The sequence below is a fragment of the Pseudophryne corroboree genome, chromosome 1 (assembly GCF_028390025.1).
Source record: "Pseudophryne corroboree isolate aPseCor3 chromosome 1, aPseCor3.hap2, whole genome shotgun sequence".
NCBI classification, from domain to species: domain Eukaryota; kingdom Metazoa; phylum Chordata; class Amphibia; order Anura; family Myobatrachidae; genus Pseudophryne; species Pseudophryne corroboree.
In genome coordinates, this window is record NC_086444.1 from 841892156 (window position 1) to 841919352 (window position 27197).

A 27197-nucleotide genomic window follows, 5' to 3' on the forward strand; every position below is an offset into this window, starting at 1 on the left:
CAGTATCAAGAACTAAGCTGGTATGGGAAACAGCAAAAATGAAAGGACGGTTGTTGTTTTAAAACTCAAACGGCGGGATGTAATGGTGTCCGAGATCGCCGAAGTTTCGGGATGCCTCACACTCTCTGATCGTTTTTTTTTTTAAAGGTGCAATCACTTACAATGCAAATCAGGCCTTGTAAATGATTGCCAATTTTAAAATGTCTGAGATCGGCAGACATCCTACATTTTCAGCGAATTCAGACTCCATTACATCCCGCCGAGAACGTTTAAAAAAAGGTCAAATTTAAGCTCACTTCTACATAACTCCTAACAACCCCAATTTTAGTGAGGCAGTGCCGATTTGAGAATTCTGTGCTGCTGTCACGCTGCTGTCACGTTTGGGACAGTATTGTCCCAAATGGCAGGCAGTTGGGGAGGTATGTCTGTTCACTGTTGGTGCATACAGCGGACCAGCAGTGAACATGTGGTAAGAGGAGATAGGAGGTGGACTGGAAGCATGTAAGGGGAAGTGTAGGCATCTTTGTCCCTCATGATGAAGACTTGCCCCTTTCCGTAATATGATCACGACCCATGTCACAATTCGCTCATCTCCAGCATTGGAAAGTATTATACCATACCAAAGACACTTTCTTGAAAATTATTTGCTCTACATCATGCTTTTAAAATAGCTTTTATATGGACCTTCGTTTACTAAAAGGCATAGTATAGGGACTCACCAAAGTTTGCGAAAGTACGGGTTTATTACACCTTATAGGTGCATCATAGCGGCAGATAGGTCACAATCCCAGACGGCATATCAACATTTCGGTTCTCAAGGGACTTGGGCTGCCAGGTCACCTGCTCATGTATTTGCACTGATCTCGAAAAAGGTTTCTTGAGAACCAGAACGTTGATATGCCATTACTGATTGTGACTTATCTGCTGCTATGATGCACCTATAAGGTATAATAAACGGTAGTTTTGCAAAATTTGGTAAGTGCCTATACTACTGGATTTTATACAGTTTGGACTTGATTGGCCATTATTGAGCACCGCCTTGTTAAGCTAAGAGTGTCAACCGAGTATCGTGTATACATATATATAATAGCCAGAATCCGGCACTCCATGAGTAACAGTCTATACTTGGCCGGGTGCCTTCCAATAGCACGTCAAATGCAATCAACGTGTATCACATACCCATCCAATGGTGGCACTCCGGACCGATGAATGAAACTCAGAAAAACTGTATATCTTTGCAACATTTCCGCTCATTTATTGAGCTTTTTTCAAGCAGATAACAAAGCATTAAGTGACTCACAACAGTTAAATACCCTCCACCTGCACAAGATGCGGACGCATATTGTTTCATCTAATTATAATAACAACATAGTTACTGTTACAAGCACTACCATTTAATTGTGTCTGTTGTTGCAATTATAAGAAAGAGTTTTAACAACTTCAATGGTAGGCTGGCAGTATCTATTAGGGGTGCTAGTATGCTCAGTAATGAATTGGTTCTACGCTACAGTCATGTTATTTATATTGCCAGCTTTAAAGAATGAAAGATATATATGCAATGATAGGCATTGTATAGCCTAACTTGTATAAACACAAGTTTTTATTGCTGTTTTTAATTGTTTTTTAATATGGTTTGTTAATATGTTGGTGTTTAAACTTGTAACCATGGTGATCATTGCTGATGTAGGTTCCTGACCCAGGCCACGGTTGTGACCGGAAGTAGTGACCGGCGTCTGCATATTGTGCAGGTGGAGGGTATTTAACTGTGGTGAATCACTTTATGCTTTGTTATCTGCTTGAAAAAAGCTAAAAAAATGAGCTGAAACGTTGCAAAGATATACAGTTTTTCTGAGTTTCATTCATTCGTCCGGAGTGCCGCCGTTGGATGGGTATATTTATATATATATATATATACAAGTCTTGAACGGCGGCACTCAGAACAAAAAGACACAACACTGCAAGTTGTTGCCAACGTTTCAAAGCAGACAGCTTTTTCGTCAGGGCATGAACAATACAAACATACACTCACCCATTTATGTGCTCACCATCACCACGCCGCTTCCCGCCGCCGGCCTCCTCCGTTCAGCCGTGCGCGGGTTGATGACATCACCGTGCAACCCGTCACCATAGAAACAACTGTAAACAATGTTTTACAATATAACAGTGCTCAGATGTTACAGATAGACATAGATGGAAACATACGAAATGCACCAAAGTACTATGTATCATGCTATAAAAGCTAATGCATAACAATAGTGATTTAACTAATCATATAATGCACTAGGTAAGAGGGCTATAGAAAACTATGTAAACCATTGTTTTCATTAAGCCCTTTAGGGCTGAGGGTATCAAGCAAAAAAATCCACCTAGCCTCACGCTGCCTAAGCAGCTTGGAACGGTTACCTCCTCTGGGTAATGCTGGAATATGGTCTATTATCTTATGTTTAAGTGAAGTAGGGGAATGTCCTGCCACGGCAAAATGCCGGGCAACAGGTTGTTCACTTTTTCCAGAGAGGACAGCCTCCCGGATCGCAAATCTATGTTGTCCCATTCTAACCTTAAATTCGCAGTCGGTCTTGCCACATAATATTTACCACAAGGGCATATCAATACATAGATTACGAATTTAGATGAGCAAGACAAATGGTGATAAATTTTAAATGTTTGATTTTTAAAAGGATGTTTAATCACGTCCCCGGTCAACATGTAACTGCATGTTACACACCCGAGACATTTAAAGCAACCATCCTTTGTAAGTAGGAATTATTTCTATTATGATGGTAAATTTTTCCTTCAACTAGCTGGGTGTGCGATGGGGTCCTCGGTGGCCCCGTCGTATGCAAATGCCTATATGATTTCAGTGGAGAGGGATATTTTCTTTAATGATCACAATATTGCTAGCAAGATACTGCATTACTCACGCTATATTGACGATATGCTGCTGCTGTGGTTGGGAGATATAGATTCATTGCAATCCCTTATTGAACGACACAACCACAGCGACAGCCCTGTCAAACTGGTTTGTAAATCTGATAGTGACAGCATTGATTTTTTGGATGTTAGAATTCAGAGATGTGGGGACAAAATTAAAACATCTTTATTTGTTAAACCCACTGATCGCAATACATTGTTGCAGGCGACCAGCCATCATCTCATGCCCATACGGAGGGGTCTCCCTTTTTCCCAATTTTTACGTGCGAGACGCATTTGCAGTGAGGATTATGAGGCCATACAATCACTTGACCTAATGGTGGATAAATTTGAGGCACGGGGATATGATAGAAAGACACTCTTAGAAGTCAAAAGAAAAGTATTAGCAATTCCTAGAACGGATACCCTTAAATCTAAAATTGCTAAGTCTACTTCTGATAGGATTATTTGGCCTAGCAGGTTTAATCTAGCTAGTGATAAGGTCAGACAAGCTGTTAATACGTATTGGCCCATCATTGCCTCTGATAAAAAGCTTACGGGTTTAGGCAACAAAAAGATCATGTGCTGCCATTCACGGGGCAGGAATATCCGCGACTTTGTAGTGCGTACCGACATTACGGGTTTTGGTAAACGTAATGTGCCTTTTACCTTTTTGGGTAATAAAAAGCCTGGTTGCTTTAAATGTCTCGGTTAGAATGGGACAACATAGATTTGCGATCCGGGAGGCTGTCCTCTCTGGAAAAAGTGAACAACCTGTTGCCTGGCATTTTGCCGTGGCAGGACATTCCCCTACTTCACTTAAACATAAGATAATAGATCATATTCCAGCATTACCCAGAGGAGGTAACCGTTCCAAGCTGCTTAGGCAGCGTGAGGCAGGTGGATTTTTTTGCTTGATACCCTCAGCCCTAAAGGGCTTAATGAAAACAATGGTTTACATAGTTTTCTATAGCCCTGTTACCTAGTGCATTATATGATTAGTTAAATCACTATTGTTATGCATTAGCTTTTATAGCATGATACATAGTACTTTGGTGCATTTCGTATGTTTCCATCTATGTCTATCTGTAACATCTGAGCACTGTTATATTGTAAAACATTGTTTACAGTTGTTTCTATGGTGACGGGTTGCACGGTGATGTCATCATCCCGCGCACGGCTGAACGGAGGAGGCCGGCGGCGCGAAGCGGCGTGGTGATGGTGAGCACATAAATGGGTGAGTGTATGTTTGTATTGTTCATGCCCTGACGAAAAAGCTGTCTGCTTTGAAACGTTGGCAACAACTTGCAGTGTCGTGTCTTTTTGTTCTGAGTGCCGCCGTTCAAGACTTGCATATTTGGGGAGTTGCTTCACTCTCCTAATTACGGAAGGCAACAGACAGAGTAATCCTGCTATGCTGAGAGTGCCGGGCCACAAGCGATATATATATATATATATATATATATATATATATACTGACTGTGTGTGTTTTACTATTTAGATATAGTGATGTTAACGTAACAATTTTGCAATGCTTACTGTTCTCGTGCTTAAAGCTTTGAATTAATGCAAATGCAAACTGGGTTACCTCCAGCTGAGATTTGGCACCAAACTATAGAAGGGAAAATATAATGAATATCACAAGTTATTTATAATTCCTGTGATGGTTCCATCTTAACCTACGGTTAGTAAATATATAAATGGAAGTAAAAAATGTCAGATCAACCTCGACACTCTACCCACATCATGCACACAAGAGACTTTGCATTCTCTTCCCTATGCATTATAAATTAAATCAGTCTCTTTTTTAGAAAAAAAAATTACCTCAGCTTACATAAACTGAACAAGCAGCAAGTGTATCTGCATTTACCTTTTTACTTGTGTTGAAGGTGGAGGGCCCTAATGTGCATACTCCATATTGGCTCCTTAAGGGAGGATTCTATCCTTTCCCAAGATGCCCACCATCTGTACTTCTGTGTATGTGTGGCAGCAGTTTGTGACAGTGATAGACAGCTACAGTAGGACGCAGATGTTTTCCACTTAGCTCCAGAGAGAGCCTGCGATTACCGCTATATCCATCATGCTACAACCACTAAGCGCTACCCACATACTGTCATCGGCTGGTGACCTGTACTGTATGCACCACTCAAGATCCACTTCATGATTAAAGTCTGCATATGCATAAATGTGTAAATCACACTACTGCTCAATAACCATCTACTGTTAAAATCCTGGGCTGTGCAGTGACTCAGGGCATCCGCTGGTGTGTACTATCACTCTGCCATACGTTGTACACACATATTCCAACAACTTGCAGTATCTCTGCCTATAAAGGACAGTGCTTCAGCTCTCAAGACATTCGAGAATTTTAAATGAACATAGCAAGTACACATGTACAGTACCTATGATGCTTAATGGATGTCAACTATCCAATGATCTAATGCCCTTAAGTCATGGATATGCATTGTTCACCTTATTCATTCTAAGACTCTTCTTATTAATTTGTATATGTAGCCATGTTTTTTTTTAACATATATAAAGTGAGGTGGTATTATTTTATTAGCTAGACCAGAGGTTCTCAAATGTGGTCCTCAAGGCACCCCACTGGCTCAGGTTTTAAGTTTATCCATTCTTGGCCACAGGAGACTTAATTAGCACCTCAGTCAATTTGATTTAACCATCTCTGCTGAACCATGGACATACCTAAAACCTGGACCGTTGAGGGTTGCCTTGAGGACTGCGTTTGAGAACCTCTGAGCTAGAATGTTATAACCATATCAGTTTTGAGAACCCAACAGTGAAATATGTTGTAAAGTGATTTGGAATGTTTTCAGTGAGTTCCCCAAAAGTCTGCTGAATTTATTTTATGCTGCTAATTCATCAACACTGATGTCTCTGAATACTATCCACATATATATAAAAAGTTCTGTTATTCATCTTTCATTATTTAAAATAACATCACTCACATTTGTACAGGCACATCATGCCCAGCTCACACTGAGATTGTTTTAGGCAACAATAATATTAATAAACAAGGCAAATCATACGTCTGGCTATAAATAATTTATCACATGTATGCAATTGACATCACTGGCTGATAGGCCAATGAGTAAACTGTTATATAAAGGTGCTCAAATCCCCCTTCAATTAAAAAAAAAAAAATACAAAAAAAGGCTTTTTGCCTTCAGAAGATTGATTGATTTGCTACTCATCTTCCTATAACTTTTATATAACAAATCACTATTCTTTATATAACTTCCTTTTGTGCTATTTAGCCCTATATTTATTATATTTACAGCCTAGTTTGTTTTCATTGTTGTGGCATAAAGCTGTTCTCTTCATACAACCATATCCAATGTACCCAGCATGTCAGAGCATAGTTGTGACTAGAGATGAGCGCCGGAAATTTTTCGGGTTTTGTGTTTTGGTTTTGGGTTCGGTTCCGCGGCCGTGTTTTGGGTTCGACCGCGTTTTGGCAAAACCTCACCGAATTTTTTTTGTCGGATTCGGGTGTGTTTTGGATTCGGGTGTTTTTTTCCAAAAAACCTAAAAAACAGCTTAAATCATAGAATTTGGCGGTCATTTTGATCCCAAAGTATTATTAACCTCAAAAACCATAATTTCCACTCATTTTCAGTCTATTCTGAATACCTCACACCTCACAATATTATTTTTAGTCCTAAAATTTGCACCGAGGTCGCTGTGTGAGTAAGATAAGCGACCCTAGTGGCCGACACAAACACCGGGCCCATCTAGGAGTGGCACTGCAGTGTCACGCAGGATGGCCCTTCCAAAAAACCCTCCCCAAACAGCACATGACGCAAAGAAAAAAAGAGGCGCAATGAGGTAGCTGTGTGAGTAAGATTAGCGACCCTAGTGGCCGACACAAACACCGGGCCCATCTAGGAGTGGCACTGCAGTGTCACGCAGGATGTCCCTTCCAAAAAACCCTCCCCAAACAGCACATGACGCAAAGAAAAAAAGAGGCGCAATGAGGTAGCTGTGTGAGTAAGATAAGCGACCCTAGTGGCCGACACAAACACCGGGCCCATCTAGGAGTGTCACTGCAGTGTCACGCAGGATGTCCCTTCCAAAAAACCCTCCCCAAACAGCACATGACGCAAAGAAAAAAAGAGGCGCAATGAGGTAGCTGTGTGAGTAAGATAAGCGACCCTAGTGGCCGACACAAACACCGGGCCCATCTAGGAGTGGCACTGCAGTGTCACGCAGGATGTCCCTTCCAAAAAACCCTCCCCAAACAGCACATGACGCAAAGAAAAAGAAAAGAAAAAAGAGGTGCAAGATGGAATTGTCCTTGGGCCCTCCCACCCACCCTTATGTTGTATAAACAGGACATGCACACTTTAACCAACCCATCATTTCAGTGACAGGGTCTGCCACACGACTGTGACTGATATGACGGGTTGGTTTGGACCCCCACCAAAAAAGAAGCAATTAATCTCTCCTTGCACAAACTGGCTCTACAGAGGCAAGATGTCCACCTCATCATCATCCTCCGATATATCACCGTGTACATCCCCCTCCTCACAGATTATCAATTCGTCCCCACTGGAATCCACCATCTCAGCTCCCTGTGTACTTTGTGGAGGCAATTGCTGCTGGTCAATGTCTCCACGGAGGAATTGATTATAATTCATTTTAATGAACATCATCTTCTCCACATTTTCTGGATGTAACCTCGTACGCCGATTGCTGACAAGGTGAGCGGCGGCACTAAACACTCTTTCGGAGTACACACTTGTGGGAGGGCAACTTAGGTAGAATAAAGCCAGTTTGTGTAAGGGCCTCCAAATTGCCTCTTTTTCCTGCCAGTATAAGTACGGACTGTGTGACGTGCCTACTTGGATGCGGTCACTCATATAATCCTCCACCATTCTTTCAATGGGGAGAGAATCATATGCAGTGACAGTAGACGACATGTCCGTAATCGTTGTCAGGTCCTTCAGTCCGGACCAGATGTCAGCATCAGCAGTCGCTCCAGACTGCCCTGCATCACCGCCAGCGGGTGGGCTCGGAATTCTGAGCCTTTTCCTCGCACCCCCAGTTGCGGGAGAATGTGAAGGAGGAGATGTTGTTGACAGGTCGCGTTCCGCTTGACTTGACAATTTACTCACCAGCAGGTGTTTGAACCCCAGCAGACTTGTGTCTGCCGGAAAGAGAGATCCAAGGTAGGCTTTAAATCTAGGATCGAGCACGGTGGCCAAAATGTAGTGCTCTGATTTCAACAGATTGACCCCCGTGAATCCTTGCTAAGCGAATTAAGGGCTCCATCCACAAGTCCCACATGCCTAGCGGAATCGCTCCGTGTTAGCTCCTCCTTCAATGTCTCCAGCTTCTTCTGCAAAAGCCTGATGAGGGGAATGACCTGACTCAGGCTGGCAGTGTCTGAACTGACTTCACGTGTGGCAAGTTCAAAGGGCATCAGAACCTTGCACAACGTTGAAATCATTCTCCACTGCGCTTGAGACAGGTGCATCCCACCTCCTATATCGTGCTCAATTGTATAGGCTTGAATGGCCTTTTGCTGCTCCTCCAACCTCTGAAGCATATACAGGGTTGAATTCCACCTCGTTACCACTTCTTGCTTCAGATGATGGCAGGGCAGGTTCAGTAGTTTTTGGTGGTGCTCCAGTTTTCTGTACGTGGTGCCTGTACGCCGAAAGTGTCCCGCAATTCTTCTGGCCACCGACAGCATCTCTTGCACGCCCCTGTCGTTTTTTTAAAAATTCTGCACCACCAAATTCAAGGTATGTGCAAAACATGGGACGTGCTGGAATTGGCCCAGATTTAATGCACACACAATATTGCTGGCGTTGTCCGATGCCACAAATCCACAGGAGAGTCCAATTGGGGTAAGCCATTCCGCGATGATCTTCCTCAGTTGCCGTAAGAGGTTTTCAGCTGTGTGCGTATTCTGGAAACCGGTGATACAAAGCGTAGCCTGCCTAGGAAAGAGTTGGCGTTTGCGAGATGCTGCTACTGGTGCCGCCGCTGCTGTTCTTGCGGCGGGAGTCCATACATCTACCCAGTGGGCTGTCACAGTCATATAGTCCTGACCCTGCCCTGCTCCACTTGTCCACATGTCCGTGGTTAAGTGGACATTGGGTACAACTGCATTTTTTAGGACACTGGTGAGTCTTTTTCTGACGTCCGTGTACATTCTCGGTATCGCCTGCCTAGAGAAGTGGAACCTAGATGCTATTTGGTAACGGGGGCACACTACCTCAAGAAATTGTCTAGTTCCCTGTGAACTAACGGCGGATACCGGACGCACGTCTAACACCAACATAGTTGTCAAGGCCTCAGTTATCCGCTTTGCAACAGGATGACTGCTGTGATATTTCATCTTCCTCGCAAAGGACTGTTGGCCAGTCAATTGCTTGGTGGAAGTAGTAAAAGTGTGCTTACGACTTCCCTTCTGGGATGACCATCGACTCCCAGCAGCAACAACAGCAGCGCCAGCAGCAGTAGGCGTTACACGCAAGGATGCATCGGAGGAATCCCAGGCAGGAGAGGACTCGTCAGAATTGCCAGTGACATTGCCTGCAGGACTATTGGCATTCCTGGGGAAGGAGGAAATTGACACTGAGGGAGTTGGTGGGGTGGTTTGCGTGAGCTTGGTTACAAGAGGAAGGGATTTACTGGTCAGTGGACTGCTTCCGCTGTCACCCAAAGTTTTTGAACTTGTCACTGACTTATTATGAATGCGCTGCAGGTGACGTATAAGGGAGGATGTTCCGAGGTGGTTAACGTCCTTACCCCTACTTATTACAGCTTGACAAAGGGAACACACGGCTTGACACCTGTTGTCCGCATTTCTGGTGAAATACTTCCACACCGAAGAGCTGATTTTTTTGGTATTTTCACCAGGCATGTCAACGGCCATATTCCTACCACGGACAACAGGTGTCTCCCCGGGTGCCTGACTTAAACAAACCACCTCACCATCAGAATCCTCCTGGTCAATTTCCTCCCCAGCGCCAGCAACACCCATATCCTCCTCATCCTGGTGTACTTCAACACTGACATCTTCAATCTGACTATCAGGAACTGGACTGCGGGTGCTCCTTCCATCACTTGCAGGGGGCGTGCAAATGGTGGAAGGCGCATGCTCTTCACGTCCAGTGTTGGGAAGGTCAGGCATCGTAACCGACACAATTGGAGTCGGACTCTCCTTGTGGATTTGGGATTTCGAAGAACGCACAGTTCTTTGCGGTGCTACTGCTTTTGCCAGCTTTAGTCTTTTCATTTTTCTAGCGAGAGGCTGAGTGCTTCCATCCTCATGTGAAGCTGAACCACTAGCCATGAACATAGGCCAGGGCCTCAGCCGTTCCTTGCCACTCCGTGTGGTAAATGGCATATTGGCAAGTTTACGCTTCTCCTCCGACAATTTTATTTTAGGTTTTGGAGTCCTTTTTTTACTGATATTTGGTGTTTTGGATTTTACATGCTCTGTACTATGACATTGGGCATCGGCCTTGGCAGACGACGTTGCTGGCATTTCATCGTCTCGGCCATGACTAGTGGCAGCAGCTTCAGCACGAGGTGGAAGTGGATCTTGATCTTTCCCTAATTTTGGAACCTCAACATTTTTGTTCTCCATATTTTAATAGGCACAACTAAAAGGCACCTCAGGTAAACAATGGAGATGGATGGATTGGATACTAGTATACAATTATGGACGGGCTGCCGAGTGCCGACACAGAGGTAGCCACAGCCGTGAACTACCGCACTGTACTGTGTCTGCTGCTAATATATAGACTGGTTGATAAAGAGATAGTATACTCGTAACTAGTATGTATGTATAAAGAAAGAAAAAAAAACCACGGTTAGGTGGTATATACAATTATGGACGGGCTGCCGAGTGCCGACACAGAGGTAGCCACAGCCGTGAACTACCGCACTGTACTGTGTCTGCTGCTAATATATAGACTGGTTGATAAAGAGATAGTATACTCGTAACTAGTATGTATGTATAAAGAAAGAAAAAAAACCATGGTTAGGTGGTATATACAATTATGGACGGGCTGCCGAGTGCCGACACAGAGGTAGCCACAGCCGTGAACTACCGCACTGTACTGTGTCTGCTGCTAATATATAGACTGGTTGATAAAGAGATAGTATACTCGTAACTAGTATGTATGTATAAAGAAAGAAAAAAAAACCACGGTTAGGTGGTATATACAATTATGGACGGGCTGCCGAGTGCCGACACAGAGGTAGCCACAGCCGTGAACTACCGCACTGTACTGTGTCTGCTGCTAATATAGACTGGTTGATAAAGAGATAGTATACTCGTAACTAGTATGTATGTATAAAGAAAGAAAAAAAAACCACGGTTAGGTGGTATATACAATTATGGACGGGCTGCCGAGTGCCGACACAGAGGTAGCCACAGCCGTGAACTACCGCACTGTACTGTGTCTGCTGCTAATATAGACTGGTTGATAAAGAGATAGTATACTACTAATATTATATATACTGGTGGTCAGGTCACTGGTCACTAGTCACAATGGCAGTGGCACTCCTGCAGCAAAAGTGTGCACTGTTTAATATAATATTATGTACTCCTGGCTCCTGCTATAACCTATAACTGGCACTGCAGTGCTCCCCAGTCTCCCCCACAATTATAAGCTGTGTGAGCTGAGCACAGTCAGATATATATATACATTGATGCAGCACACTGGGCTGAGCAGTGCACACAGATATGGTATGTGACTGAGTCACTGTGTGTATCGTTTTTTTCAGGCAGAGAACGGATATATTAAATAAAACAAACAACTGCACTGTCTGGTGGTCACTGTGGTCGTCAGTCACTAAACTCTGCACTCTCTTCTACAGTATCACAGCCTCAGGTCAATCTCTCTCTCTCTCTCTCAACCCTAATCTAAATGGAGAGGACGCCAGCCACGTCCTCTCCCTATCAATCTCAATGCACGTGTGAAAATGGCGGCGACGCGCGGCTCCTTATATAGAATCCGAGTCTCGCGAGAATCCGACAGCGTCATGATGACGTTCGGGCGCGCTCGGGTTAACCGAGCAAGGCGGGAGGATCCGAGTCTGCTCGGACCCGTGAAAAAAACATGAAGTTCGTGCGGGTTCGGATTCAGAGAAACCGAACCCGCTCATCTCTAGTTGTGACCAAAGGCAATCCATGGATAAAAGGGAAAGAAGACAGAAGGAGGACATCACCTTTAAGGTCAAGAGCTGTACATCCCTACTCTAATGCATTTTATGTCAATTTTAGAATTAAAAGCAAAGTTCTAATTGGTATAAAGCAGATTTTCTCTCATTTGATAAATATGGAGTTCTGCTATACAAATAACAGGTGCGACTGCTCAACAAACTTCTTCTGGTTACCGGACTACTGTTTGCTTCCTAACATTATTTTCATAGAATCCAACTTGTCCGTGTCTCACAGTACAGGCCTATAGCAGGTTTAGCAGCAGCTGCTCTGGCCACCCTCTGCGCTTCTCAGATTCAGAGCTGTCAACAATTGATTCATAGAGGTTTGACTGTGAAACTATTTTGTACTGTAGCAGTATAATTGCTACGCCAAGGTCTTGTGAATCTCTAAATATCATGGATAAGAAAAAAAATCACTGCCCACCTGTGAGTGTTATACTTCTTCGCTAATAGAATATTATCTGTCATTATTTGTAGTTTATAAAATATGACCTGTAGATTCCTTAAATAATTGTTGAGCCAGCTAATGCATGCATTTAGTATACAAGTGGTGTCTGTATACATTTACCATACAACGTATTCCTAGACATTATGGGCAATATTCAATCATTTTCCCCACCTCCTTCACCCGTTCACACCTGCCGACAACTATTTAATTGTTTCTGCCGACAAGTGCGATAGCATAATGTCAGCTCACTACTCCCGGGGGTGGTAAACTAAAATATGCAAAAAGTGACCTATTTGGGAACCCAAATGGGTCTTTTTGCGTCATGCACATTAGTTTAGTTGAGTTTAGCTGATTTACAAATACATCAAATACCTAGGTTGGGAACTGATATTCTAGAGCAGAGATTTTCAACTTTTTACAACTCGCGGCACACTGAACAAGATTTAAATATTGCCATTTAAATAATTCCTTGGAAGCAGCAGCAATAGTTCTGTATGTAAATACAGAAGGAGACGTCTATTACAAGTAGACACTTATTGCTGCATTAGTGACCTGAGCTGCATCCTAGGATTGGATCACAAACTGCCCATTGCATATCCATGTATAAGGCCAAGAAATCTCCGTACAACGACAGATCCTGGCCTCCTCCCTCCCCCTAAACAGCATCAGACTGTCAATTACTGATGAGGCCTACACATATCGAACACTGGTACTTTATGCATCAGGACACAGATCCTCTAGGATCTGAATTAACCCTTTTGCTCAAGGTTGTGACATGTGTCAGTGGTTATCATGTCTGTACAGGGCATTTATTTTTTGTGAATCTAGCAGCACAAGTGGTAACATACTTTTATAGGTGATTTAGATAATTGAATGGCTGTTATTGTTAACAGCTCTGCACCACCTTACGTGCAGGAATATAACAGGGATGGACGTCAGAAGCCAATGGTTAGCAACCATTGATATTCCCAATTCAAATGAAGTACTCTTCCCATCAAACTACAGATATTTGGTGGTTGTCAGCCATCAGATGCAGCTTTCCCAAGGCCCATCCATGGCTAGCTGCTTCTGTGCAGCTGCGGGCACCCAGAAGTGGTGTCCTCAGCCCAGCGGATGTGCGCATTTGCGGAGCTCTCAATGCTTCTGTGCATGTGCCCACTGAAATCACTAATTGGTTGCACTGCGATGGCTAGTAGCAATCACATCACTGAATTGCATGATGTTGGAAGCCTGTAAACCATTAGATGTTGGTTTTCTAATGTACATCCGTAGGTTCCACCTTGTGAAAATTGCATAGATTCCATAGCTGGCTGGGAGAGTTTTGGATAGTGGATCCAGAGGATGCTCAAAATAGCTGTGACTGACATGTGACTAGTTGTGAGCACAATACAGACAGCTGCTATGTATGCAGTGCTGCTACCAAAACTCAACATCTCTACTCTCCGGACCAACTGTTGTAAAATGCAGGCATCGCTATTTATCTCCAGCAATAAAATGGTAGCTAGCACATACATGGGCATATTATTGGCTAATTACTGTGTTGGCCTGATCCAATTAGCGGGGATTCAGGAGGGTGTAATTGAAGCTGCAAGGAAATGGTGCTCCTGAAGCTGCGAAGAAAAGTCTGCGAGAAATAGGCACACAGTATGCAGGGGTTCACGTGCAGACTAAACCCATATTCCACAGTTTCTGGTGCATGTGTAACCGGAATCAGTCAGTTTCCGCACAGTAATCCATGATTTTAGGCATGGGTATATGGCTATTTAATTGAATAGCCTTAACCCATGCAGTGTGGTAATTAGGCAACAATTAGTCTAATTGAATATGCTGAATAGTGTTTTTTCTTCTCTATTCCATATATTTCTCTTTCTAAACATGTGAACGATTTGTCGAATATTCCACTTATGATCATACTCTCAAATGATAAGTTGTAGTTTTGGGTCATTTAGATTTTTAGGAATGTTGGATGTGCACTCTACTTTAACTGCCAAGGAAATTTTGAGGTGTTAAAGAAACAGGATGAAGATATAAAAAGTCCCATTAACTTAAAGAGCAGTATGTACTATATGGTTGAAAAGTATTTATCATTTTTAACTCAGTTACAGCATTATTTCAGCAACATAAACCCCAGAATGATCTCATGTAGAAATATGTGCCTCACAATATTGCAAACAGTGTCAAGAGTACAGTACAGCATAACAAATAGTTTTAAGCCAGATAACTGCTTCTTGGTAAGTGCAAACATCATACAGAACATTGCTCTGTTACACCATGTCAGCATACTGTACATGCTTGGAATTACTTATGATTTTCTTTGTTACTGTACTTATTATAGTACAGTATCATTTTTTTTTACTGTTTGTAATTTATACAGTGTTAGCACTTACAAGTATTAATAGGTGCTTTTATAATCCTAAGGTGGTATCATATTGCTGGTGGTAATTTACCGCATGGCAAAATCAGGCTAATATCGCCTTTTTAGTCTGATGGTATTATTGGGCTATTTATAGCCCTTTTGTACCATGTGGTAAATTTCCCGTTTTCGGCCAATAACACATGGGATCCGGGTTAAGTTCCGGGAAATATGTGTTATTATGGAAAAATGTAACTGATATTGCTGGTTATTGGGTAATCTGCATGAGGTACGAAAAGCCTAATCCCCGATAACTGACAACAGTCAGGGCTAATTGTATAGCCCCCAGGGGATCCATTAGCTATTGTAATTTACCATGGCTAATAGGACACACTCCTTAGTTTAAAATTGTTGGATAGATAAGCTCTTGAATGTCCAGATTGTTCCAGATTTGCATTTTTGTTTGCTAGGTTACATTTTGTTTATGGTGTGCTTGTTTCTTGGTTTGATTTCTGTTTTTTTTGTTTTGTTTTGTTATTTTCCTTTCTTTGTTTAAGTTTTGGGATTTTGATTGCCGTGTTTATTAGTGGTTTATGGTGAGTTCACACAGGCCATTTACCATCTATGGTACAGTGTGAGGCCCAATCCTAAATGTATATTATTAACCCAGACTTCTGCAAATCGAAATCAGGTTAGCTTCTGATCCTTCTGCAGGGCATGTAATAATAATACTATCCAACCACTAAACTGTATGAAGTCCTGCTCTGCCAATTTCTGTTACGATACAGTTGAAGCAAATTATTGGATTTTCCTACTGTATATATGAATAAATTGCTCACAAATCAAATTATACTGCAATACTATTGTTGATTGCCATGTTGGATCGGAATAAAGAAGCTGGATGTATTTTTAAAGTGTGCACGCTTACCCTCTATTTAGAGTAAAATGTGGATGTCAAGTGTATTATTGCATTTGAGAAACATACCCTAGTTTAGGCAAATACATTGTGTTGAAAAGTCTTAGAACTGGTCAAGAGAAGTGTGAAGATCTCCATACAGAATTGGGTGAAGCTTTGTACTCTGACAGTTTGCTTAGCCCAGTGAGTCTTTAAAAAAAACAATTGAAGTATTTGTAAAGGTAAACTGATAGTCTGAAATAAATATAGTGATCATTTCCAGACTTCTTTCTATAGCTGAATGCTTCAGGATAAAACCACCGAATACGTAAAAAGGTTCCAGATTCTCATTTGTGGAAACATTCTATAAGTATTGAAGAAAACATTTTCATAAATGTTTTTGAGGTAAAGTCAAGAAGAAAATATTTTATAATGTATATAATGCATTTAATATATTGTGGTGAATGAGAGTTTTTGGTTTTTTTTTTCTTTACATAACAATTGTTTTTACTATTTTGGTTTAATGGGCAGAAGGCTTTCCAACCCCTATCCATTATACTTAGATTACCCTGACTACCACATAGAAAGGGTGGTTGGGAAGAGCCCAAAGTGTTCATCATGAGCATCCAGTTATTGTCTGGCTTTCAACATGAGTATTCTGTAGTTCCCAGCCTGAGTTCCACCCCACTTCACTTCTCACTGGCCAGAGTTTGATTTTGACTTTAGGGCTTGTTGTCTGTCAGTCATTGCTTGATGAGTTAGTAGGATGTGATGCTCTTTTGAATTGTTTCTTTTCCTATAACTAGAGAGTGCAGCATACAGTATTGGCCTCAGCAGAAGCAGCTGCCAATCACTTGCCTTTCTTTCACATGCATATTATTTCTGCAAGCAACTGGCATTGGTTTATCTCACTTAGACCAAAGAAGCTTTCAATTCTTTCATTTATAATTACATTACGTTTTTTAATGACTATTCTCAGCAGCATCTGCTATTTTGTGCTACCTGTGGTTCTCACCGCAACCTCATATATTTACAGTACAATAACTGAGCAGCAAACTACACTCAGAGACCACTTTATTAGGTACACCTGTATACCTGCTTGTTAATGCAAATATCTAATAAATCACACTTCTGAGAGAATTGGCTTACAGAAGACTCTTGTGTGGGTGCACTCTTGTATGAATTTGTTAATATGAAATTATTAAAACATAACTTTTAATGCATAATTAATTTAAGAAAAAGAATCCACACTATCGTATTCCACCACTATTAGTAAAGATAAGATGATATCTAGGTACCAACGTGCATGTCAGCTTATCTATAGCTCTTAAAACTAAAACAACAAAAATAAGACTGCCTGAATCTGACTAATAAGAACCATGCAGATTACAGAGTAAACCAGTCAACTAATTGTTGGATAGTAAAAATTTGGAAATGTTCTGGTTAGTCTAAAATGTTAGACTTGTAGGGGGATGTAGACACTGGTTCTACACCCAAATCCTCTCCAACCAGCACAAGCTATGCTTGTTTTAATGAGACCACAATGGGTCACTGGCCCGGACTAATATTAGGAGTATAGATCCTAATATACAAATACAAATCAATCTCTGAGGGACCTTGTGAGGGTAAAAAAATCGGGATTGGTCAGCTTATCCCTGATCATTCGGAAAAAAGTGATATCTGTAAACAATTTGTTAATAAGGACAGAGAAAAGGGACAAAGGGATGATTGAGAGGAACGTGGTGATCCTGCTGTTGGTATGAGTCGAGATGAGTCATCAATTACAACACCGGGTATTCTCTGGGGGTCCCCCTCACAGGTACTAACCCAGCCCACCACCGTTTTGCTTCCAAGATCGGACGAGATTGGGCTCTGTCGGTGGGGTATGGTAGTAATTTCTGAACACAGATGTGAACGGCTTACCAATGAGAGTGCACCTAAGGAAGGTTTGCAAGGAAATACGGCAAGAAAAAAAGAGAGAGAAAAAAAAGCTGCAGATCTGCTGTCTATGTTAAACACAGAGTTTGACTGTGACTCATAGATGAGAGTCTGCGGATATATTAGGTAGGAAAAGAGAAAATGAAGACAAATAATAACAGAGTACTGGGCAAAATCTGTGCCTGTAAGCGACGTAAGCGCACTGAGTCAATTTAGGATCTATATGTCTAGAAAAGGTAAACAATGATAATTATTCACAAATACGTCAAATTAATGAAAAAATCAATGAAAAAATCACACACTGTCATAAATGCCTCTGAAAATAAGGGTCCCTACTACTAGCGCATACATCTGTGTTTGAGTAATCCTAATACCGGGCTATCCAAGTTCTAATAGCCAGCTCCCAAGAAAAAGCAGGGGGAGGATGTGTACAGAACAGATAGATATACGTGGGTAACTTCAAATACGGTTATTCCTTTAAGTACTACCCAGTGACGTTTTGTTAGTTCTCAAAGTATCCTGCTGGTTTATATCCGCATACTGTGTCCAATAAACAGAAAAGAATCAACATTGCCCAAAATTCTGGGTCTGCATTGAATGATAAGGTTTGCTTCAAATATATGAGTAATCAGTTAGCTGTCAGTAAAAGGTCTTGTTTATCAGCAACCTCCTGGGGACAAATCATGTCCCTATGTCCCTTGGTTTGCACTGCTATTTGTTAAGTAATTAGGAAGTAATGTACATGTGCGATCACAGCCATGAAGTACATACAAGCCACGATCACCTGTGTGTACCACTACCAATGTAAAATCTAACACCAACATAGTTGTCAAGGCCTCAGTTATCCACTTTGCAACAGGATGACTGCTGTCATATTTCATCTTCCTCACAAAGGACTGTTGGACAGTCAATTGCTTAGTTGAAGTAGTACAAGTGGTCTTCCGACTTCACCCCATGGATGACAATCGACTCCCAGCAGCAACAACAGCAGCGGCAGCAACAGTAGCAGTAGGTGTACCACTCAAGGATACTCCAGAGGAATCCCGGTTAGGAGAGGACTCCTCAGTCTTGCCAGTGACATTGCCTGCAGGACTACTGACGTTCCTTACTGAGGAGGAAGATGACATTGAGGGAGTTGGTGGTGTGGCTTCCAGGAGCTTGGGTACAAGAGGAAGAAGGGATTTAGGTGTCAGTGGACTGCTTACGCTCTTACCCAAAGTTTCACAACTAAACACTGACTTCTGATGAATGTGCTCCAGGTGACGTATAAGGGAGGATGTTCCTAGGTGGTTAACGTCCTTACCCCTACTTATTACAGATTGACAGAGGCAACACACGGTTTAACACCTGCTGCCCGGATTTGTGGAGAAAAAATTCCACACCGAAGAGGTTGCTTTTTTGGTATTTTGCCCAGGCAACATAATGGGCTTATTCATCCCACGGACAACAGATGTCTCCTCCGGTGCCTGATTTAAACAAATCACATCACCATCAGAATCCTCCTCATCAACTTCCTCCTCAGCGCCAGCAACACCCATATCCTCATCCTGGTGTACTTCAACAGTGACATCTTCAATTTTAATATCAGGAACAGGACTGTGGGTGCTCCTTCGAGCACTTGCAGAGGGTGTACAAATGGAGGAAGGAGTCACCTCTTCCCGTCCAGTATTGGGAAGGTCAGGCATCACAACCGCCAACACACTTGGACTCTCCTTGGGGATTTGTGATACCATCTTAGCATGCACAGTTCTTTGCTGTGCTTTTGCCAGCTTAACTCTTTTCATTTTTCTAGCGGGAGTATGAGGGCTTCCATCATCATGTGAAGCTGAACCACTAGTCATGAACATAGGCCAGGGCCTTAGCCATTCCTTGCCTCTTCGTGTCATAAATGGCATATTGGCAAGTTTACGTTTCTCCTCAGACCATTTAAAAAAAAAATTTTGGGTCATTTTATTGAACTTTTACTTTTTGGATTTGACATGCCTTCTACTATGACATTGGCCATCGGCCTTGGCAGACGACGTTGATGGCATTTCATCATCTATGTTATGATTAGTGGCAGCAGCTTCAGCACTAGGAGGAAGTGGTACTTGATCTTTCCTTATTTTATCCTCCAAATTTTTGTTCTCCATTTTTTTTATGGAGTTATATTACACAATATGCAGCACAGAAGAGCGTACCCCTACACCACACAGGGCAAACCCTGTAAAAATTATATTTGGATTAAATGTTAATAACCCCTTTATTTGGAGTAAATAATATACAGCATAGGACACTACCACTGGTCTGATGCAGGACAACACAGTGACACTGTAAGGGACTTAATTATACAGCAGCACTGGACATATGGCAGCAGAGGACACCACCACTGTGACTGGTCACTGCACTGACTGATGCACAGGTCACCACCACTGGTCTGATGCAGGACAACACAGCGACACTGTAAAGGGACTTATTATACAGCAGCACTGGACATATGGCAGCAGAGTACACCACCACTGTGACTGGTCACTGGACTGACTGATGCACAGGACACTACCACTGGTCTGATGCAGGACAACACAGCGACACTGTAAGGGACTTATTATTATACAGCAGCACTGGATATATGGCAGCAGAGGACACCACCACTGTGACTGGTCACTGGACTGACTGATGCAAAGTACACTACCACTGGTCTGATGCAGGAGAACACAGTGACACTGTAAGAGACTTATTATACAGCAGCACTGGACATATGGCAGCAGAGGACACCACCACTGTGACTGCTCACTGGACTGACTGATGCACAGGACACTACCACTGGTCTGATGCAGGACAACACAGCGACACCATAAGGGACTTATTATACAGCATCACTGGACATATGGCAGCAGAGGACACCACCACTGTGACTAGTCACTGTACTGACTGATGAATAGGACACTACCACTGGTCTGATGCAGGACAACACAGCGACACTGTAAGGAACTTATTATACAGCAGCACTGGACATATGGCAGCAGAGGACACCACCACTGTGACTGGTCACTGGACTGACTGATGCAGCATAAAACACTACACTGGACTGAGCAGCACAAGACAGCACTATAATCGCCACCCCACTTTCAAGCCCGCACAGACACTGAGGACGGAGACACGTCCTCTAACTACAATCTCCAGGACTGGAGTGAAAATGGCGGCAACGCGCGGCTCCTTATATGGTATCCAAACCCCGCGAGAATCCGACAGCGGGATGATGATGTTTTGCCTCGTTCTGGTTTCCGAGTCAGGCAGGAAAACCCAAGCCGTGCTCGGATCCGTGCTCGGGACGTGAAGTTCTGTAGGGTTCGGTTCTCTGAGAACCGAACCCGCTCATCTCTAATTTACAAAGAAAAAAACATCAAGTCAGAGGAGAATGACTGGTTCAAACTTGCAGGAAGGTGACAGTAACTCAATAACCTGCACTACAACAGTGGTATGCAGAATAGCATCTCTAAATAAATACACAGCATGTCAAATCTGGAAGAAGATGGGAAACAGCGGCAGAAGATTAATCCTGTCAGTTAACGCAGTGGACACAGGCTCACTAAATCTTGATAAATGAAGATTGACAAAACGTCACCTGTTTTGATGAATCTAGATTTTTCCTGAACATACAGATACAGTAGCTCCATCAGAATTTGCATAAAAAACATGAATCCATCCTTGCGAGAAATGATTAAGGCTAAGGCAGTGGTGTGATGGTGTGGGAAACGTTTTCTTGACACGCATTAGCCCTTTTAATACCAATTAAGCATTGTTTAAATGATACAGCCTCCCTGAGACTTACTGCTGATCATGTGCATCCCATTAAGGTCACAGTCTACCCATCTTCTAATGGCAACATACAGAAAGATAACGCTCCATGTCACAAATCACACATCATCTCATGACTGTTACATGAACAGGCGCAGGCTGCATTAATATGCTGCCAATGGACCTGTGGCAACTGCCAGTTGCTAACTCCATAATATATAAGGAATGTTTCCAACATCTTGTTGTCTCTATTCCAGCTTTTACTGAAGCAGTAGGAGGTTGTACCCAGTATTCCAAAGGTGTACCAAACAAAGAGGTTACTGAGTTTAAGTGTACTGTTTTTTCAACATCTGGGTTTATAGGTCAATTAAATGAAGCTATAGATGAAAATAAATGCTGATACTGCACTCTATTAGATGCCTTTGCTAGCTTTTCTATGAGTATTAAAACAGCATGAGACATCAAATGAAGTGCACCCAGTCATTCGTTGTCAGGAACCCCCACTGGCTACACACAGTTATACTCCTCATAGCATCCCTAAAGGGTTCTGTATCCACAGCTTTGCTGTACTTAAAATTGCTTTCAAACTCATTGGCTCTCCAAGTCCAAGTATGAATGTGAGCAGCATAGTGAATAGAGGCATAAGTTCTGAGCCCGCATGCACAATTTGACAAATTATACTGAAGTCACAAGCAGCACAAACAGATTTACAGTTAATCCTAGGGGTCTATTTACTAAAGTGCGGGTTTTTAGAAGTGGAGATGTTGCCCATAGCAACCAATCGGATTCTACCTATTATCTTCTAGAAGATGCTAGATAAATGACAAGTAGAATCTGATTGGTTGCTGTGGACAACATTTCCACTTTTATAAACTCGTACTTTAGTAATACACCCCCCAGTTTCCACGGGTCTGGGACTCCAGGTCGACACCAAAAAGGTTGACACACCTTAGGTCGACGCCAAATGGTCCACACACCTTAGGTTGACATGGACAAAAGGCCGACATGGACATGGTCGACATGGAAAAAAGGTCGACATGCGTTTTTTATGTTTACTTGGTGTCGTTTTCTTCATAGAGTGACCGGGAACCCCAATTAGTGCAAGGTGCCTCGCTTTGCTACCGCTGCGCTCGGCACACATTACCGTTCCCAATCGTAGTCCACGTGGATCGTAAAGTATGTTGGCTTTGTTCAAGTCGACCTTTTGTCCATGCCGACCTAAGGTGTGTCGACCATTTGGTGTCAACCTAAGGTGTGTCAACCTTTTTAGTGTCGACCTAAAGTCCGGATACCGGTTTCCACACACATTTTTATTATTTGTTGTTTGTTTGAGTTAAGTCTATCTGGTCTATTCTTTAAAAAAAAAAATTGTTCAGACTGTTTATTTTAAATTACTGATGGCTGAAATATAGTTTAATGTTCATATTAATAGATATACAGTTTGTTTTTGCAATAGCACAGCAGATCATCTGGCACATGAGCAGCCAGCAAAACATATTATTGATTCCACACACACAATTGTAAAGTTTAGCAAAAGTAGCTTTATGAAAGTACATTTAGATCAATTTAAGATAGTTAGATAGAAGGTTAATTTGAATTGAATCGAACTATTTGCTCATTCCTTGGAATCAAAATAATTCCCAGGCTGCATTGTAATACATTTATTTTATTTTGTCCAGGACCAAATTATCAGCTAAACAGCACAGTTTGTCTACAACACAAGATGAAGTGCAGATGTGGCCGGTGGGGCCGGGGCCGTAACTACCTATGGGTGAGCGATGCCTGGCACACAGCGCAAATGCATTGTGGGTGCAGGACCGTTGCCAGAAATCGTGGTCCGTGACTACCGCAGCTCGCTGCAGCGCTGGCAGCATTCACCAGTGAGGTACGCCTGGCCCATTCTCCTGCAATTGCTGCGGCCACCAGCGCTGTAGCTGCCCGCTCCCTCCCGGCTCCACATATCCGTCTGCAGCTAATCCTATCACACTCATTGGCCGCCAAAGCCCCACCCACTTCCTTGTGACCCCCACCCCCAATGTCTGTCTGTCTGCTGTATGCATATTACACTTACAGCAGCAGCAAGTGAGAGAGTGCTCCCATGCGCTCTTATCACTGCTCCCCGCACCACCAGTCTTGAACTGCACTGTGTGGAGAGGGACTCCTGGGGGACAGAACAGAAGTCGGCAGCTGAATAGATAAGTAAGCAGTGCAATACTCACTCTCACTCTCTCTGTTTACACACACACACACACACACACACACACACTCTTTCAACACACATATATTATACACATACTCTCTCTCCCCTCTACCAAGCTAGCGTAATGTGTATAAGGGGCTCTTCTATGGTGTAACATGTTTAAGGTGATGGATGGACGGACGCTGTTACTCTCTGTAATGTGACTGACGGACGCTGCTGCGCTGTGAGAGAAAAAGTGGAGAACTTGAGCGCTAAGATTCAAAAGAATTAGTGAGAGTGCAGCACCCAATGTGGAGGAGGTATACTTATCTCCGCCTGACTTTTGGTTTGTAATGTATATGCGGCTTCTCAAAATGGCAGGTATCCACAAATATATGGGAAGAGAAAGAGAATTTCCAACATACTGTAGCATAATAGTGTTTCAACTATTAAATATATATAGCAACTCCCAAATGTATCCACAGCGTATGTTTAAAATGGAGGCTTTACCAAAAGGATGTTTGCTTCAGACACGTAGAATACATGTCCCGAGTCTGAAATACAGGTCCTGAATATTGTCTTCAAAACCTTCAAGATCCCTCCATGTGGGAAAGCAAAATAATAGCCCACATAGTGTAATCACGTTTACACAATTTATTATACAAATAATGGATCACATAAAAAGACAATTTAATAAGGTAAGTATTGGAGGCGTTACCAGATCGCAGTCAAATAGAAAGCATGTAGAGCTAAATGGAAGTGCAGGTTCCGGATGTCCTGGACTTCAGCTCGGTTGTTGAATGCGAAAGGTCCCGCTGTACCCAATCCTATCATCAATCCACTTGTCACAGGGCAACACGTATCAAGCAGCACCAGTGGCGGAACTAGCGAGCGGTGGGCCCAGATGCGACAAAATGCTTTGCCCCCCCCATCCCATCCAAGTCCACCCCCTCCCCCCTGGAGAGGATCTGGTGAGGGGGACCTGCTCAGGGCCAGAAAAATGGATACATAGCAACAATGCCGTAACTAGACATTTTAGCACTGTGTGCAAAAAACGACATCAGAGCCCCACCCCTGCATGCAAAACAGGGGCAGTGCACGCCGTAGGCGCACGCAAAAAATATAGGGGCGTGGCTTTGTAGGGAATGGGTATGGCCACAAAATAATACCAATTCATATAACGGTGCACAGTAGTCTCCATTATTCAAATTACGCCGCACAGTAGCACCACTACACCAGGTGGAGCCCCTTTTACACCTTATGGCAGACAGATTCCCCTTTTTACACATTAAGGCAGACAGCATCCCCCTTTTTACACATTACGGCAGACAGCGTCCCCCTTTTTACACATAACGGCAGACAGCGCCCCCCTTTTTACACATAACGGCAGACAGCATCCCCCTTTTTACACATTATGGCAGACAGCGTCCCCTTTTTACACATAACGGGAGACAGTGTCCCCCTTTTTACACATAACGGCAGACAGAATCCCCTTTTTACACATTACAGCAGACAGCATCCCCCTTTTTACACATTACAGCAGACAGCGTCCCCCTTTTTACACATAACGGCAGCCATTCCCCCTTTTTTACACATTAAGGCAGACAGTGTCCCCTTTTTACACATTACAGCAGACAGGGTCCCCTTTTTACACATTACGGCAGACAGCATCCCCCTTTTTACACATAACGGCAGACAGCGTCCCCCTTTTTACACATAATGGCAGACAGCGTCCCCTTTTTATACATAACGGCAGACAGAGTCCCTTTTTTACACATTACGGCAGACAGCATCCCCTCTTTACACATAACGGCAGACAGCGTCCCCTTTTTACACATTACGGCAGACAGAGTCCCTTTTTTACACATTACGGCAGACAGAAAAGAAAGAAAGAAAGAAAGAAAGAAAGAGAATTATACTTACTCTCTCCGCTGGCAGTCAGGCTCCTCGGTGCAGCTTCTGGTAGAGATCCACGGCAGGAGAGAAGGAAGAGGAGGGAGATGGAGGAGGGAGCCGCAGCAGCGCACTGTAATTGGTGGAGGAGCTGCTGCTGCTGTCCCTTTGCTTCACCATAGGCTGTTCTCCGCCGCTGTGAATGCTGGGATGCGCTCCCCAGCATTCACAGCGTCGGAGAACAGCCTATGGTGAAGGAAAGGGACAGCAGCAGCCCCCGTGGCCGCTGCACTGAGTGCGCTCCTCTCCTCGGCAGCGGAGGCTGTGTTCAGCAGGTGGCGGTTGCCCGCAGCACACAGCGGCATGTAATGAGTCACTTTGACTCATTACATGCCGCGCTGCTTTGGGCCCCTGGACAGTGGCGGGCCCCAGTGCAAGGCACTGCCTGCGCTGGCGGTAGTTCCGCCACTGAGCAGCACGCTCTTCATCAGGGCAATGTGACAGTGGATTCACAAAACAAAACTTTATAGTATGGAGGTAAAATGCTTCCTGGTCAAAGGTCATACATAAATAAACACAATCTAATTCATAAATCTTGTTAAAAACGTTGATATGGATAAAAAAATGCTTCAATCTATCCCACTCAATCACATTACAAAAAATATATATGTAAAAACAACAATTACAGTATATACGTGTTTAGTTTTAAAATACGAATGCATAATGATTTTTTCACCTTTAGAAAACCACGTATTCAATACATATTAATGGCATTTACATCCACTACTGACCCCTAATCGAGGTAAGTCATTATTTCATCTTATAGAACTTCTATAAAACCTATTATGCAGCCGTGGAACGCAAATCACGGCACTTGGAACGCACCAGTGATGCGTCCCGCCAGAATTACAATGTGCATCCGGTTGTTAGTTTATGACATAGTACTGTTGGATGCACGATCACGTGGTCTATTAACTCCTGTTATACAGCCGTGGAACGCAAATCACAGCACTTGGAACGCACTAGTGACGCGTCCCTCTGGAATTACGATGTGCATCCGGTTGTTAGTTCATGACAGAGTACTGTTGGATGCACGATCACGTGGTGTATTAACTCTTGTTATACAGCCGTGGAACAGAAATCATGGCATTTGGAACGCACTAGTGATGCGTCCCGCCGGAATTACCATGTGCTTCCGTTTGTTAGTTCATGACAGAGTGCTGTGGAACGCACGATCACGTGGTGTATTAGCGCATACCACCGGAAATGATGTTCGTCTCTAGATATGCGCTTCCAATCTGACATATATATTCATAATTTGATCCTGATTTTCTTATGCCATATGAAGAACTGCTTAAGCATGCAGTGATGAGAAGCTGTTGCTTAAATTGTCATGTATATATATCGCAGTGGAACACATCTCTAGCTAATGAGAAGCCCATAGAACGCATCCCACCAGAAGTGACGCCTATTTCCGGTCCCTTAATGTCCACTGTATTAATATGATTCAGTCTTTCAATGTATTTCTCATAAAAAGTCAGCAATTCTTATGGGATGAATAAAAAAAAAACAAGTTATAATAAGCAATGTACTAAGT

General features: G+C 43.0%; 1 protein-coding gene and 1 pseudogene across 5 annotated transcripts in view; both read right to left on the minus strand.

Annotated features, from left to right (window-relative positions):
* Window positions 1-27197, minus strand: part of EPHA5 (EPH receptor A5) — a 438408-nt gene that overhangs the window by 189576 nt on the left and 221635 nt on the right. The gene's annotated exons all lie outside the window — the stretch shown is intronic.
* Window positions 17592-17710, minus strand: LOC134945248 (5S ribosomal RNA; annotated as a pseudogene).